We start from the raw sequence: 17,384 nt of genomic DNA, 5'->3' as shown, positions 1-17,384 counted from the left end.
TTTTTTTTTTTTTTTGAGGCAATCAGGATTAAGTGACTTGCCCAGGCTTGTATCTGAGGCTGGATTTGAACTCAGGTCCCCCTGACTCCAGGACTGGTGCTCTATCCACTGCACTGCTTAGCTGCCCCCATCCTTTATTTCTGAAGAGGAACCATGACAGAGGCAGAGTTGCGCGAAGTTGTCAGTCTCAATCTCTCTTCCAGAGTCATCAAAGTTTAGTGGCAAGACTGAAGTCAAGATGACTGGTGATAGCTTGAGATGCAGATGACCTTGGTGTTTTTGAGGTGCCCAAGCTCTCAGAGCTTTCCAGCACCTGCTTCAGTCATCTTCATGGCCATTGGAACAATATTGTTCTCATCTACCTATTCAACGAGGAGAAGTCTTCACATGCTTGGGGTAGACTTCCCCCTAACTCACTATGGGTTTGAGGCCTGTTGGTTAGTCTAAGGCCCTTCTGCCAAGATGGTTTTACCATGAGGTGGCCACTGCACAGCTTCTTGGAGCCATAGATGAGAGCTGGGTGACAGGTGGACACCAAATGTAGATGAACAGCCTTGAAAAGGGCTCAGCAAGCCCTCACACCAGAGGTGCTAGCTCTCCCTGAACACCCCATATACTTTCTTTTGCCTCTTTTTGTATTCTTAGGGCTTAGCACAGTGTCCAGCACGTAGTAAGCACTTAATAAGTGAATGGCTTGTGATCCTTTCAATGGAAAGTGTTCTTTTATTCAGAAGAGATTAAAAAAAATTTTACATTGATCATCGTAATTCTCAAGGTGGGTGATCCCTACTCTCTACTCATGCACTAACAGGCTGAATGACTTGTCCAGGGTCAGTAGCCAGCATGTGTCAGAAGCAGTATTTGAAGCCAGGTCCTCCTTTCTTTGAGGCCAGGTTTCTATCACTCTCTCACGGATGCCTTGGGTAGAGACTAAATTCAAACCCAGGCCCTCTGTCTTTAAGCCCAGTGCTCTATCCCTTACAGTGTTCTTCAAGACTTTTGTCTTCTTTAGTTGTTAGTTGTTTGTCTTTGGGTGTTTGTCTCGATAATAACAGTGTCACGGGTATAGTGGAAGCTGTTAGTCTTGAGATGGTTGTTGTGACTGGTGTCACATAGTTGTTTGAGCAGGTTATTAGTGAATTTTATGGGCATAGTTATTCTCTAAAAGTGGTAATCAAGAGTCCTCTGATATAGTATAGTAGAGGGGGAGACCGTAAGATAGATGATATTTTTTTGTCTGTTTGTTTTCTGGGCTTTCCCCACCTCACCCATGGTCTACCTCCTTTCTCTACCCCTTCCCCCTTTAAGCATCTCATTCCATTACACAACTGGACCTCTGGCTTCCTGTTACCACCAGTAGGTGGCACTATCTGGCAAGGTATGGAGTGGTGGAAAGCAAACCTATAGAAAAGTGGCACTAGTTGTCTGCGGTTGTCCCCTGCTCCCCACCCTTGGAATTTTAAGCATGGCCACTCTTCCTAGACATCACTTTCTCCTTCCACTGAACTGAGTGACTTCTCAGTCATTGCCCTTGCTCCACTGGCCTAGCTCTAGGAAGGTTACAGTGAAGGAAGACCACCACATAACTCACATGCCTACCCCATATACTGGCTACCCACCTTGTGCTTTTAGCCTGAGGGGCATAAGACAAGTGTGAGACCCAATTTAGAGCCTGCATTGGGAAGTGTGGCAAAAGTTCTTAATAATCAAAATAATAAAGTTCTCTGTAGCAGAAGTGTCAAACACACACCCCTCCCCCCATTAAAATATAATTGTAAAATGTAAATATTAAAATATTTAACTGGGAAATATTTTTTAAAAATAAAAATACAATATAACATAAGTAATGTTAACATATGGAAGCCCAAAGGGTTATTGGTTTAGTGGACTCTGCTGTATAATATCTCAGAGCCCTCCAATTAGGATAAAAACTCAAGCCATTTGTAGGACTCCTCTGATGATGCCCTCTTTTCTCAATTAAAAATAAAACAGATCACATGACCAATTATAGTTTTATATTAAAAAAATCAGGAATTAAGAATAGCTTAAAGGAATAAAGGGGCAGCTAGGTGGAGCACTGGGTCTGGAGACAGGAAGACTCATCTCCTTAAGTTCAAATCTTCCTAGCTGTATGATACTGGGCAAGTCACTTAACCTTATTTGCCTTAGTTTCCTCCTCTGTAAAATGAGCTAGAGAAGAAAATGGCAAACCACTCCAGTATCTCTACCAAGAAAACCCCAAATGGGCTCGTGAAGAGTCAGAAATGACTGAAAACAACTCAACAACTACAAAAGGAGTGAAGACATTTGGAAGAAAATGCCATTTAGAGGAGAAAGGATGGGTATGTGTGTGTGTGGGGGGGGGTTATGGATTAAGGTGGGGATTAAACTTTCATTGTCCTTTAACTGATCTTAGCTCCAGCACACATTCCAGCCACACCAGGATTTAAACTCCTAGGCACAGTGGCCAGAGAGCGCTAGCTACATGAGCACCCCAGTTTTAGTCTTCATTCAAAGCACACCACATTGCTGTGCCACTTGGGGTTCTGCTCTGTCCCTCCACTCCAGTCTTTGGGCCCTCTCTTCTATACTCACTACATCAAAACTTGCCTCTCCTGAACTTCACAAGATGATGAATGGTAATAGGTCTCAACAAATGTGTTACCTAACTATTGTGTTATGTCTTCTAGGAAAAGTCCTAACCACATTAACAACTATTAGATTCAACAAACACTTAGAAACACACTGAGGTAGGCCCTGGAGACACCTTTTCTTCATTCCTTTCTTTCTTCTTCTCCCTTTACTTCTCTTTCTCTCCTCCCCTTCTTGCTTCTTTTTTTCCTTCCTTCCTTCCTTCCTTTACAATAATTCCAGGAGAATCCAGAAAGAGGATACTGAAGCTGAAAGGACTAAGAAAGCTTAAGTCATGTCCTGGTTTGTATGAGATTCAGACTAGTGAATTGTCTGCACAGACAGAAAAGGTTGGATGGTGCCCTCTGGAATGCCTGTTCCATAGACAGCAAACTTCCTTTCATTCCTAAATCTTCTCCTTTTCCACTCCTTCCATCTACTAGCTATTACTAAAATCTGGCTACTCCCTGATGGCACAGCCTCCCTGGCTACCCTTTACAATACTGACTCCACCTTTATTCTTTCTCCTCACTTCACTGCTTGAGGTGAAGGACTGGAATACTCCTTATTACATTGCCACTTCCAAGTTCTCCCCTATCTCCATCACTCAGTAACCTCTCTTCCTTTGAGGTTCATGCCACTCATTTCTACCACTAAATCAAAATCCCAGTAGATCCCTCTTAGTAGGGGGTAGAAGGAAGGGGTATAGAGACCTCTAGGTCACTTCTCTTCCTTCCTCAATGAGTTCAATATCTGGTTCACAAATTTTCTCACCCCCTCAACTCCTGCCTTCATACTTTGTTGTTGTTGTTCAGTTGTTTCAGTCATGTCTGACTCTTCATGACCCCTTTTTGGGGTTTTCTTGGCAAAACTACTGGAATAATTTGCCATTTCTTCTCCAGATCATTTTACAGATGAGGAAACTGAGGCAAATAGGGTTAAGTGACTTGCCCAGAGTCATACAGCTAGTTTGAGTCTGAGGCTGGATTTGAATTAAAGTCTTCCTGACTCCGGGGCTAGTGTTCTATCCACTGTGTCAACTAGTGTTGATTATCCCTCAAACATGCTAACTATTTATTTCTTCAACCTATTCACTTCCTAAGAGTTACTCCTCCACCCCACCTCAGCCACACACAAAGATGATTGTACTCCTGATCCTTCCATCACCCACAAATGTACTACCTTTAAGTTAAAAAATTCCCAAATCCCCCTATCTAGTCATATTCTATTGGCTTTTCACCTCTCCCCTTGCCTTCTCTTAAAAAATGGCTCAGTGGATAGAGCACTGGGCCTGGAGTTCAAATTTAACCTCAGGCTATTGTGACCCTGGGGAAGTCAATTAACCTCTGTTTCCCTCAGTTTCCTCAACTGTAAAGTGGGGATGATAATAGCACTTTACAGGGTTGTTGTGATATTTAAGTTTCTGATTCTAAATCTAAAAATCCCATAATCCAATTGAATCATAAAAAACAACCAACATAAGCATAGTGGAAAGTTAGATTGAGGGCAGCTTTCCTCCCTCTCCCCCCTCCCCCATTGTGGCTCATTATGCCCCCAAATCAGAATTCAGGGAAAGATCTTTTATTTGTTGTTGTTTTTTTGCTAGGCAATGGGGTTAAGTGACTTGCCCAGGGTCACACAGCTAGTAAGTGTTATATGTCTGAGGTCAGATTTGAATTCAGGTCCTTCTGACTCTGAGGCTGGAGCTCTATCCACTGTGTCACCTAGCTGCCCCAGGGAAAGATCTTTTAAAGTTTAAGGCATGAAGCATCTCCTCTAAAAGAGATGTCCCTTCTAAAGTTCCCTTCTAGAAAATCTACAAAGTGGATAAAGAGATATAGCAAAGCTATTTATTTCCATCATTACAAAAGAAATACTTAAAGCATAAAAGATTCATAAAGCATTCAGTAACAAATACTTAAAACATGAAACCATCACCTGTTATACTTTGCCAAGAAATCAAGTCAACAAGCATTTATTAAGCACCTACCATATATACTAGGCACTGCAGTAAGTGCTGGGGATACAAAGAAAGGCAAAAACAAGTTTTAAGGAGCTCATGGTCTAATGGGGGAGATAACACACAAACAACAATGTGCAAACAAGATAGATATAGGACACATTGGGAGTAGGCTTAGATGGAAGGCACTAGCATTAAGGGGAACTGGGAAAGGTTTCTTGAAGAAAGTTGGATTTTAGCTGGGACTTGAAGGAAGGTGAGAAAGCCAGGAGATAGAAATGAGGAGAACATTTTAGGCATGGGGGATAACCAGTGAAAATGCCCAGTCAGGATATAGCTGTGCCTTGCACAAAGACTAGTAAGAAGGCCAGTTAGGACTATTAAATATATTTCACTGTCCCATCTAACCTTTTCCGTCTGTGCAGACAACTCACTAGTCTGAACCTCCTGGCAAACTAGGACATGAGTTAAGCTTTCTTAGCTTCAATATCCTCCAAAATCCTGGAATTATTGGAAAGGAAGGAAGGAAAGAAAGAAGCAAGAAGGGAAGGAGAGAAGGAGAAGTAAAGGGAAAAGAAAAGGGAAAAAAGAAAGAAAGAAATGGAGAAAGGAAGGGAAAGGAAGGAAGAAGTGAGGAAACACTGGGAAGAATTTGCTGTTGTAGGAGAAAATTATAAAAGCATGGACATTGATTGAGATGGGAGCATTGGGGACCAAAGAACTTCACTTTTCTGAGCCAGGTAAGGGAAGATTAGGGGCAAAAAGAATATAGTGTAAAAATACAATAAAGTAAAAAGTGAACTGGGAAAAGGAAAGGGGAGGGATTAAGTGCTCCTCTTTTTCTCTTCTACTATGTACTTGGAAATGTTAAGTTCAGAATTTAAAAATAATTAAAAAAAGAAAATGACTAACCTTAAATGAGAGATCCATTAGAAAGGTAGGGAGTGAAAAGACTTAATCTTAGCCTCAGAACACTTTGCCTGGCATTTGTTAGTTGGGTGTAGTAGCTAAGGCTAAAGAGCTATCAATACGTCTTTATCAGGAACATTCTAGTCATTCATTACAAACTGACTAGAGCTGAGATCACTAGCAGCTGGCCCTGAAGAGGTCAACCCCAGAAGCTGGTAGCAGAGACTAAGGTGGTCAGAAACCACCATGAGACTGATGGAGAAGCTCCCAGACAATGTTAAATGCTCAGTAGTCATCTTGAGATGGGGGACCACATTCAGCAATGCACACTACGGGGCAGATGTAGGGCAGAAATGCCACACCCAGTGTGGAATAAATCCAGAGAGAGCAATATATGAAACTACCAGAAGATGTCAGTGGTTCTGTAGAATTAGAGGTATAAGCTGTCTTTGCATTTACATACCCTGACAATGTGTTTCCTAAGTATGTGCCCCTTTAAAAATGATCTCTATTAGTTAGACAAATATGTCAGAATCATCTAGAACATCTAGAATAATTTTTTGGTCTGGGGACCCCTATACACTCTTTAAAATTTTTTTAAAAACATTTTTATTTAAAGTTTTGAGTTCCAAATTCCCTCTATACACTCTTAAAAATTATTGAGAATTCCAAAGAGCTTTTGATTATGGGGGTTAGATCTATTGATATTTACCATATTTGAAATTAAAACTGATAATTTTTAGATAATTATTAATTAATTTAAACATAATAATTCTATTACATGTTAATATGAATACCATTTTAAATGAAAAATTACCATATCCTGAAACAAAAAAAAATTTGGTGAGAATGGCATTGGTTTACAATTCAGGCCACATGTGGCCTCGAGGCTGCAAGTTCCCCACCCTGGGACATATCTTTGCTCATCTTTTTATGTCTAGCTTAAATAAGGACAAGTGGATTTTCATATATGCTTCTGTATTCAATTTGTTGCAGTATGTTATTCTGGTTGAAGTATATGAAGAAAGTCTGGCCTCACATAGATAAGTATTTGGAAAGAAGAGGAGTATTTTAATAGGCAAATAGCATTTTAGTATTATTATGAAAATAGTTTTGACTTTTTGGACTCCCTGAAAGAGTCTCAGGCACTACCAGGGATCCTCAGACTACGTTTGAGAACTACTGAGCCAGAACATAGGACAATACCTGTTGTGTCATAGGCTCTTCCCAATGGATAATCAAATAGGACTGGATGGCTTTCAGTTCTAACAGACTATATTTGGTGGTTTAGGCTCCATGAGCAGGGCAAGTACTAGTGGCAATCAATAAGCACAAACATCACCTACATAGCCTCCTATTACTGGAAGATCTACCAAGGAAGTTTATTTTTACAAGTAACTAGGGGTAAAAGACCCTTTACGTGCATAAAGGCCCAGAATTTAAGCTCATGCTAATAATAAAGCATTCTTCCTTTTCTTTTCCATAAGGAGACTCATATTTGGGTACTTGGATTATCACTTCTGTCATTTTGATCACATTAGTTGATTAATCTAGTTTCTTGGTTTTGTTTGTTTGTTTGTTTGTTTTTTAAAGAGAGGGGAATAGTTTCCAGGAATAAGGAGATGATCATCTTAATGTACCCTTGCCAGACCTCATCTAAGCATTGTCTTTAGTTCTAAACCCCATGATTCAAGGACATAATAAGAAGGAGAATATTCATCAGAGGTTAGCCAGGATGTTGAAGGGCCTTTCGTCTCTTATATATGAGGATCATTTGAAGAAAATGGGCATGTTTAGGCTGGAGAAGAGAAGACCCAGGGGGTCATGACAGGGCTGTTAGATGGGGGAGAGAAGTAGACTTGTTCTATTTGGCTTCAAAGGGCAGGACCAGAAGCAAGCAATGGTAGAAGTTGCAAAAAGCTGAATTTATGCTTGAAGTCAGGAAAAATTTCTAAATAATCAACTATCCCAAAGTGCAATCAGTTATCTTGAGGAGATGGATTCCCCCTCCTTGGAGGTTTTCAAGCAGAGGTTGAAAAATCGCTTATTCAGTGTGTTAAAATTGGTATTCTTCATATAGGGATTGGTGCGCAATCAAAATTGATTTACTGTTACTTATGCTAACTAGTACAATGGAGTCACTAATTAATTAGACATACTTTTCAATGCTAGCAATCAAACTTTATTAATTATGTGCACGCAAATATCAGTTTACATTTTCTATTAAACATTAATCCTACTAGAAGCAAACCACCAACCTGATTTCCTAGGGCTTCCCAGTAGGCATATCTTGTACTACTACCCAATAAGATTACCCCTCTGCCCAATTTCACATTATATGTCACCCTTTGAGGAGGCTGGTGGCAAGTAAGAAATTTCAATGAATCAGCACTGCACTTAAATGAACATGGCTGATACTTGCGTCTCCAGTGGGGGTAGGAGGATGCAGGAGTTGCTTTAGTTTGTATCCAAGGTCAAACCAGAGGCTAAAAGTCTCTGATGTGTTTCTTATAGCTCTAGCTATGGGCATTGACTGGTTACACTCAAATTCTGATTGGTGGTAAAGGACAATTGTTTACAAATTAATTTGATTGATGCCTAATGACATAAACTAATGAGGTTGTTTATCAAATTTTCTCATTGGTGGTCTGTTCTACCTGAGGGGGTCGCATATGTTTACTAGTTGTTTATGGACACAAAAAGGTTATTTATCTTAATTTTGAAAAACAAGTTATGAAAAATGACATCAAACATTTTATACAAAATGGAAGCAGTTATATTAAGGCAAAATATTTATTCTCACTAGAGTCCGATTGGACTGGATAACTACCAAGATCCCTTTTAGATCTTAAATTCTGTGAAGTACTTCTCTAAATGCAATAGGCTTAAAAGGAAGAGATGAGTCCATATGTGTAGCAGGTTGGAGGCACTTAATACCAAACACACAAGGTTAAATGTTCTGTGGTCTGAAGGCCACTCAGCCTTAGCCTTCTCCTTGATTCAGTGTTTATAATTTAAATTTTATTCTTCCTATTCCTTTTCTTTCTAGTTTTATTATTTCTTCAAATCCAGGGGTATGTTGAGATAATTTGTTTCTCATTAATAAACTTGAAATCTCTTTCTTATTAGGTAATTAATTAACTTGAGCCTTCACTCCCAAATGCTGGGAACCAGTTCACTTCAAATTTTAAACCATCTACGAAATTCATAAAACAGGTGTATTTCAATTGTTCATAGAGAGAAATAACAGGTTATCATTTTTTTAAAGGAAATCTAGATAAATGGAAGAAATTAATTCACCATAAAGAACTGACAGACATATTAAACCAACATTTTCACAGAGTTACTAACAGCTCTAACTTAAAAATACTGCATAAGAATACTGCATTTCTTGAATTATTAGTGATTTGGATAATTTTTAATATGGTTTTAAATGTTAATATAGTAATATGGCTTTGGCTTTTTCCTCTGAAAACTAGTTCATTAAATAGTAATCATTTTTTAAAATGCCTTTCCTATTAGCAGTTATTCTTACTTATCTATTATTTAAGAGAACAAATCTAGTCCCTTTCCCACTGGACATCCATTTACATATCTGAGGGTAGGTTATTGTGTCTTGTCCTTTCTTCAGGCTAAAGACCCCTACTTTAGCTCGCTCTTTGCTCCTATGACATAGACTGGTGAAGCCCTTTCTGTACGTACTATCCAGCTTATCAGTCTCATACTTAAACTGTTCACCCAGAATTGAACATAATACTCCAAGTGTGGGCTGACCCTTTCCACTCCCAGCCCAGAAAGATGTCTTTTGTACGTGGGGATCACTGGGAGCACAGTGGCATGGAAAGAAGGGAGCAAGGGGCCAAATGGAATGTGTATATTTGGGTTAAAACTATCACCATTATCTGTCCAGAGAGAAGTTAAAAGTGCCAGGAACCATTTCACCACAAATCTTAAACCATCTGCTAAATTCATAAAACAAGTGCACTTCAAATTGTGCACAGAGAGAAATAAAGGATTATCATCTTTTAATGAAATCTAGATAAATGGAAGAAATTAATTTACCACAAAGAACTTAAATATTAAGCCAACATTTTCAGACTAACAACTCTAACTTAGAAACATTGCATAAGAATTTCTCTAATTATTAGTGACTTGGATGATTTTTTCCATATGACTATTGATGACTTCTATTTTTCTTCTAAAAACTAGATGTTTATATCTTCTGACTATTCACCAATTTGGGAATGACTCTTATTCTTATAAATTTGAATCAGCTCCCTAAATATCTTAGAAATAAGACCTTTATCAAAGGACCTTGCTCCAAAGTTGCTTTCTCTGCTTCTCTTCTAATTTTAGCTGCATTGGCTTTGTTTGTGCAAAACCTTTTAAGCTTTATGTAAACAAAATTATCCATTTCACCTTCTGTGATACTATCTTTTGTTTAGTCATGAAGTTCTCAGCTGTCCATCAATTTGACAGGTAATTTCTTCCTTGCTCCTCTAATTTGTTTACGATGTCATCTTTTATGTCTAAGTCTTGTACCCATTTGGCAAACTAGAAGTTTTAGTGGACTGCAGAATCAACATAAATCAGTGTTGTGACATGATAGAAAAAAATACCGATGGGATCTTAGATAGCATTAAGAGATTTTGGAAAGAAAAAGATGACAGTTCAGGTGCAGTCCATACTGGTCATAAAGTATTGGGATTATAAAGTTCAATTTTGGATGCTATATTGCTGTAGGAGCAATAGGGCTATTTATTTTCTTGTGTAACAGGGATTTGAGAACCAACTGGCGTTCTGGGATTTATAGTTCAGACAAAAGTTCAATCTCATTTGTTTGCTTGACTCTACACATTTGTTATAAGGGTTTTGTTTTTCTTTTTCCCTGGTAAGGGAGGAATGTGAGAGGGAGAGAAGATAAATGCTTAATTGAAAGTTAAATTAAAAATATTTAAAAGTTAAAAAAAAAGTTCAATCTCAGCCCTCAGAATGATTTGTGGTTCTTATGATCTACAGTCAGAAGGAGGGTGTGAATCACACCTGGGAGGTTTTGTTTTATTTTGTTTTCTTCTTGAAGTATACTAGCTTTTTTCTTTTTTAAAAAAAATCTGTAATTAGTTATTTTCAGTTATCAGCATTTTTCTCCCTCCCACCTCTCCCTCTATTGTGGAAAAAAAAGAAAGAAAGAAATTGCAACTGGAAACACACAGTCTTGAAGACTTTGAGGAAGAATGGAAACCTCATGAGCTTAACAGCAGCGGCAGCAGCAGCAATCGGGGTCAGCCTCCCCATCCATTCCAAGGACTTAGTGAGCTGAACTGGAAAGAATCTATGACTCAATGACATTGGGCCAACAGGTGAAATGGAAAATTAAAAGGAGGGCAGAGTTGTGGCAGGAACGAGTGAGCCTGAGCAGAACTGTCAGCCCTCACAGTCCTGAAAGAACAGAAGCCTCAGGCTAAAGCTGTCAGCTCTTCAAAGACTACCCCTCCCCACGTCTGCTCAGTAACACACCCTGTAACAAACTGAGCTTGCTTCTTTACTTAAACTTTGCCGGGAATCGGAATTTTGCCTCAACCATGAAGAGACCAGGGTTTAGCAAGAGATAAACAGTATTTTTAAATTACATAATTTAAAAAAGATAATTTAAATAAAAGTGACTAAATGTTAGGAATTTTCCTAATGGGAACCTTTGAGCTATTGTGATTATACCCATAACTTTTCATTAATACATTTAATACAAAGTTCATAAAGAAACAGAGGGGGTGGGGGGACAGGGACCCTGATGGGCTATTATTATATGGTCTCTAGTCTAAAAAAAGAGTTAATTGTAACAGACTGTGGCTAATTAAATCTTCAGCAACAAAGAGGGTAGGGAGAGAGGGCAATATTGGCAACACCCTCAATCTCCTCGGTTATACAGTACTTAAAAGGAATTAAAACAGTCCTCAGGTCTGTCTGTTGCTATAACTCTTGGTAGCCTTTAGTACAAAAAGCTGGCATGCCAGGAGGCAGAAACTCCTCCTTCAGGATTCTGAGTGCGGATCAGCTTATCCTTTCCCTGCTATGGCTAAATAAACCTCCTTTGAGTTTTAAAGCTGCCGGGTAAGTGAGGTTGCCAGGTGGTGCAGTACATGGAGCGCATGGCCTGGAGTCAGGAAGACCTGAGTTCAAATTCAGCCTCAGATACTTTCTAGCTGTGTACCCTAGGGAAGTCAATTGATCTCTGCTTCCCTCAGTTTCCTCTACTATAAAATGGGGATAATAATAGTGTCTACCTTATGGAGCCTTTATAAGGCTCTTAGCACATAGCAAATACTTTTGTTATTTAGATGCTCTAATCATGTCTGACTCTTCATGACCCAGTTGGGGTTTTCTTGGTAAAGATACTGGAGTGATTTGCCATTTCCTTCTCCAACTCACTTTACCGATGAGGAAACTGAGGCAAACAGGGTTAAGTGACTTGCCCAGGGTCACATAGGACCTATCTGAGGCCAGACATGAACTCAGGAGGACTCATCTTTAGGCCTGGCACTCTATCAACTGTGCCAACTAGCTGCCCCATAGTAGGTGCTACATAAATGCTTATTTCTGGTTTCCCCCATTCCCCTTACTAAAGGTAAGACTACAAGTGTCTCATTTCATTCCAGCCTCCAACTTAAATCCAGGTCTCCAGGCAGGATTTCCGCACATCTTTATGATGAATATTGACAACTTGGAGTTTTTTCAAAGGAGAATGAACAGTATGCTATGGGGACCAGAAACCATTTATATGAAGATTAATTAAAAGAACTGGGGTTTTATTTAACCTGAGCAAGAGAAGGTTTAGCAGGGACATGTCAACCATCATGTAGAAGAGGAATTATACTTGTTTTGTTGTGCCTAGAAGGCAGAAATGGGAACAGACAAATCGCAGAGAACATAGACTCTGCATCAGAAAAAACTTCTCAACAATTTGAACTGTCCAAAACGGGGATGGACTGGCTGTTGGGTGGTGAAGACCATTTAGGGTCTTCAAGTGGAGGCTGTCACCTGTTGGGGGATACTGTGGAAGGGATTCCTGTTCAGAAACAAGTTGAATAATAGGTTATTAGAAATGGAAAGGGAGTGGTCTAACTCCTCTCATATAGATAAAGAAATTGAGGTCCAGAAGGGAAGGGAGAGAACAAGCATTTATTAAGTGTCTACTATGTATGTGCCTTTGGGTACAAGTTAGGGGGATGTCTACCCTAAGCATGGGAAAATTTACCCTGAAGAATGGACAGATGAGGGGGCAGCTAGGTGGCACACTGGAATCAGGAGGACCTGAGTTCAGATCCTGCCTCAGACACTTGATACTCACTAGCTGTGTGACCCTGGGCAAATCACTTAACCCCATTGCCTAACCAAAAAAAAAAAAAAAAAAGAATGGGCAGATGAGAACAATTTATTTCAACGGTCATGAAGGTGGCTAAAGTAGGCACTGTGGAGCTTTTAGAGCTTGGTCAGGCATAGAAGACACCAAGGTCATCTGCTGCAACCTGGGCCATTGCCAGTCATCCTGACTTTTGTCTTGCTACTGGACTTTGATGACTTGGAGAAGAGAGAGTGAAGCTGATGACTTTGTGTAATTCTGCCTCACCTAAATCCAGTTCATGCAGGAGTCAAGATATCACCCTGTGATGTCATTGGTCCTCTTCAAAAATAAAGGACAAACAACAACAACTATGTGCTAGTCACTGTGCTAAATTCTTTACAAAATTCTGTTATAATCCCTATTTTAACCCTTTTAACCCTATATATCTCATTTGAGCCTCACAACAACTCTGTGAGGTAGGTACAATTATTATTCTATTTTTCAATTGAGGCAGATGGCATCTGAACTGAGATCTTTCTAACTCTTAGACCTAGCACTCTATCTACTGTCACAACTGGCTGCCTAGAGGTGAATTCTATGCCCAAGGTCATATAGGTAATGGCTGAGGTGGGGCTTAAATGTGACCCCACAAATACTTCTTGCATCTTAATAGGCTGTGGGAAGTTCCTCTCTCAACTCTGGGAGTCTATAATTTTAGGATTCTAAAAAATTCATTCTCTACAGTCCTGGGAGTAAAATTTGGTGACTATGAGCTGGGGATTGGAGTGGGAGATGGGAACAGCCTGAATCCAAAGACTCCTCTCTCTGTCTTCCCCCAGACACTCTTTTTCTTTTCATGGGCTTCAAGGTCCCTCTCCCTGAAATCAATATACTTACCACATCCTCAGAACCCAAGAGGAAACAGCAACAGTCAGGATTCGGGAGGAATATTTTTTTCATTTCAATATAATCCACTAGGAACAGGGAGCTACATGCCTTACTCTCAGCAAGGGAGGGTCAAGTGTCTACACTGGGTATGGGGGCTGCAAGATGCCTAAGCCTTAAGAATTTGCTCCACCAAAGACCTCCTCACTCTCCTCATTTTTTTCCTCAGCCTTTTCTTGTTCTCCTTTACAGTCTGTCTCTGCCTGTCTATCTCTATCTCTCCCCTTTCCCCTTTCTTCTTTGTCTTTATCCCATTTTTTTTCTTCTTCATTTTCCCACAGAACCTGTGTCATTTATAGCTACTACTAGGTCAGGGAGCTCATGATTCCTCCACCCTCCTTCCTTCATCTTTCAGGGAAGTGGGACATTGGGCCCCCTTGCTACTTGGACTTGGGGGAGCTTAAACAAGTGTGTATATGTTAGGGTAGGTGGTGGAGAACATTAGAAAAGAAAGAACACCACCTCTTATGAGGGGATCAAAGTTACCAGAACAAAGGGAATCCACTCTCAGAGTCAGAAAGGCAAGAACCTGTTTTCTTTGAAGATTCTTCATATAAGGGAAAGGATGGGCCTAGGAGTGATGAAAAGAGGAGACAATTAGCAGGTGGGGGTAGGGAGAAAGGAAGAAGAGGGAGAAGGAGGGCCAGGGCTTAAAGAGACCAGAGGGTGAGAGGAGGAATGGGGTGTGGTGTGTCTGGAAGTCTGGATGTCTAGTTAAAAGAGAAAATCAGGGATTGGGGAGAGTAGGGCCATGTGGGAAGACAGAGTTCAAACTCTTTTTTTCCTGGCATTCATTGCCATCCACAATCTTGTACCCTTTTATCTTTCAAGTTGTATCTCATATATTCATTTCTGCATACTCTTTAATCTAGCCAGATTGGGTAACTTTCTGCTCCCAGAATAATCCCTGTACTTTCCCTTCTCCACGTCTTTGGTCACACTGTTCCCTATGCCTGATATGTACTTTCTTTTCTTTTCCTGTTGATTTCCTATCCATACTTTAAAATTGAATTCACATGCTACTTCCTCCAGGAAGCCTTTTCTGATTCCCCTACTTCCACTCAACTAGCATCAATCAATCAATAAACACACTTAGTAAATATCAAGCAAAAACAGCATAATTGGTTTTTTTTTATAGGCAATTGGGGTTAAGTGACATGCCCAGGGTCACACAGGTAGTAAGTGTCAAGTGTTTGGTCTGAGGCCGGATTTGAACTCAGGTACTCCTGACTTCAGGGCCGGTGCTCTATGCACTGCGCCACCTAGCTGCCCCCATAATTGTTCATAGAGTGTAGCTCTCCAAGGGTCCATGGGAATGCTCTTCTAGGGTATTCCAGTTGACCCCATTCATTCTCTATGCAAGCCTATGACTTACTATATCTTAGGTATAAGTGCTGAAGACACAAATATAAAACTTAGTCCCTGCCCTTGAGAAGTTTGCATTCTAGAGTATCAGAGGCAGACAACATTCATGGTTAAAGCATCTTTGGTCTAGGCTAGGCAGCCATAAGGATCATCAGTAGAACCATAGGGCAATATATTAGCCTGCCCTTTTGAGTACAAGGAATTGAACTGATTATTGTACCTTGAGCAAGAGGCAAAAAAGGGGAATAGGGGTTGGACCAATGAGTTGAGGCTGCCAACTGGACAGATGCTGGGTCCTGGTGGGTGGCCAGATGGGATGAAGCATACTTTGAGGTCAGTTAGATGGGGAATGAGGAGAGATTTGACTCACCTCCAATTTGAGGTAGTCCTGCCCCAGACCACATTCCAAATCTGAATGGATTAATTCCTCTTCCTCCCCCCACTCTGAGTAGGGTAGAGTCCCTGAAGGTACAGGTACAGAGGGTCTCTGTCCCCTGTTGGGAAACATGGTCATCTCATATAGCACTTTGTTTTCCAACATTCTAACGTAAATATTATGTAATATGGTGTTCTACAACCATCTGTTTTGTCTTGTCTTTCACATTACAAGTTCCTTAAAGACAGAAACTGTCTTATCCAGACTTTGTATCTCTCTAGCACAGTGCTCTGAACACAGTAGGCACTTTTTTATATCTGTTGTAGGAATGAATAAATGGTGAAGGCCTAGGTCCCTTTTCCGACTCCATAAGATTGATGGATTTAAGTAGATATGTTTTGTTTTGATATAGCAGACTGAACAATTTTGCAAATAAGCCACCCCAAAATATATTCATAGGAATACAGATCTGGAAGAGAACTTTGAGGTTATCTAATCCAGCCTATCATTTCAAAGATGAGGAAATCAAAAGGTGAAACTTGCCTAAGGTTACACAGAAATGGAAAAGTCAGGATTTGATCCCAAGTTCTCTGGGCACCCAGGCAATAAATCCACTGGTATTTCTAAAATAATTGAGTAAAACTGCATAAAAGAGGGATTGTCTCTAATATTCTCTAAAAGGACAGGGAATGTTTTGGGAGCAGAAAGTTATCCAATTTGGCTGGAGTGTAGGATGTACAGAAATGAGTACGTAAGATACAACTTGAAAAATAAAGGGGAACCTTACATCTTTGACATTAAAAACAGGTTAGAATTAGAAAAAGGAACAGATTCATACACACACACGCACACACACCCACACCCACACATACGCACATACATGCCTAAGAGATCTTTAATAAAAATAAACAAAGGAGTTCAATTTAACAAACAATTAATCATCTATTCTGTTTTTAAGCCCTGCACTAAATCCAGAGCTAGATTTAGATGGTGGCTATTTACTAAAGCACCTGGAGATGTATAACTATGACTTTTCCAATCTTTATTTGTCAAAAACATAACTTTTAAGAACAGATTTTGACAACTCTGAGGTACCACCTCACATCAATCAGATTGGTTAATGACAAAAGGAAAATGATAAATGTTGGAGGGGATGTGGGAAAACTGGGGCACTAATATACTGTTGGTGGAGTTGTGAACTGATCCAATCATTTTGGAGTATAATTTGGAACTATGCTCCAAAGGCTATAAAACTGTGCACACCCTTTGATCCAGCAATACCACTGCTAGTTCTATATCCCAAAGACATAAAAAAGGAAAAGAACCTATTTGTACAAAAATATGTATAGCAGCTCTTTTTGTGGTGGCTAAAAATTGGAAATCGAAGAGATGCCCATCAATTGGAGAATGGCTAAAAAAGCTATGGTATACGATTGTGATGGACTACTATTGTTCTATAAGAAATGACAAGCAGGATGATTTAAAAAAAAAAACCTGGAAAGACATACATGAACTCATACAAAGTGAAGTGAACAGACCAGGAGAATGTTGAACACAGTAACAGCAATATTGTACAACGAACAACTGTGAATGACTTAGCTATTCTCAGTAATACAATGATCCAAGACAATCCCAAAGGACCAAAGATGAAGCATACTATCTGCCTCCAGAAAAAGAACTGATATTATCTGAATACAGACTGAAGTATGCTATTTTTCTCTTTTTTCTTCCTTTCATTCTTTTTTTTTTTTATTTGAGTCTTCTTATACAAAATGACCAATAGGGAAATGTTTACATGATTGCACATCTATAAACTACATCAGATTGCTTACTGTTGCAGGGAAGGGAAAGGGGAGGGA

Source organism: Vombatus ursinus, unplaced genomic scaffold, assembly GCF_900497805.2.
Source record: "Vombatus ursinus unplaced genomic scaffold, bare-nosed wombat genome assembly UNPS02014811.1, whole genome shotgun sequence".
In the NCBI taxonomy this organism is placed as follows: Eukaryota; Metazoa; Chordata; class Mammalia; order Diprotodontia; family Vombatidae; genus Vombatus; species Vombatus ursinus.
This window is presented reverse-complemented; position numbering follows the sequence as displayed.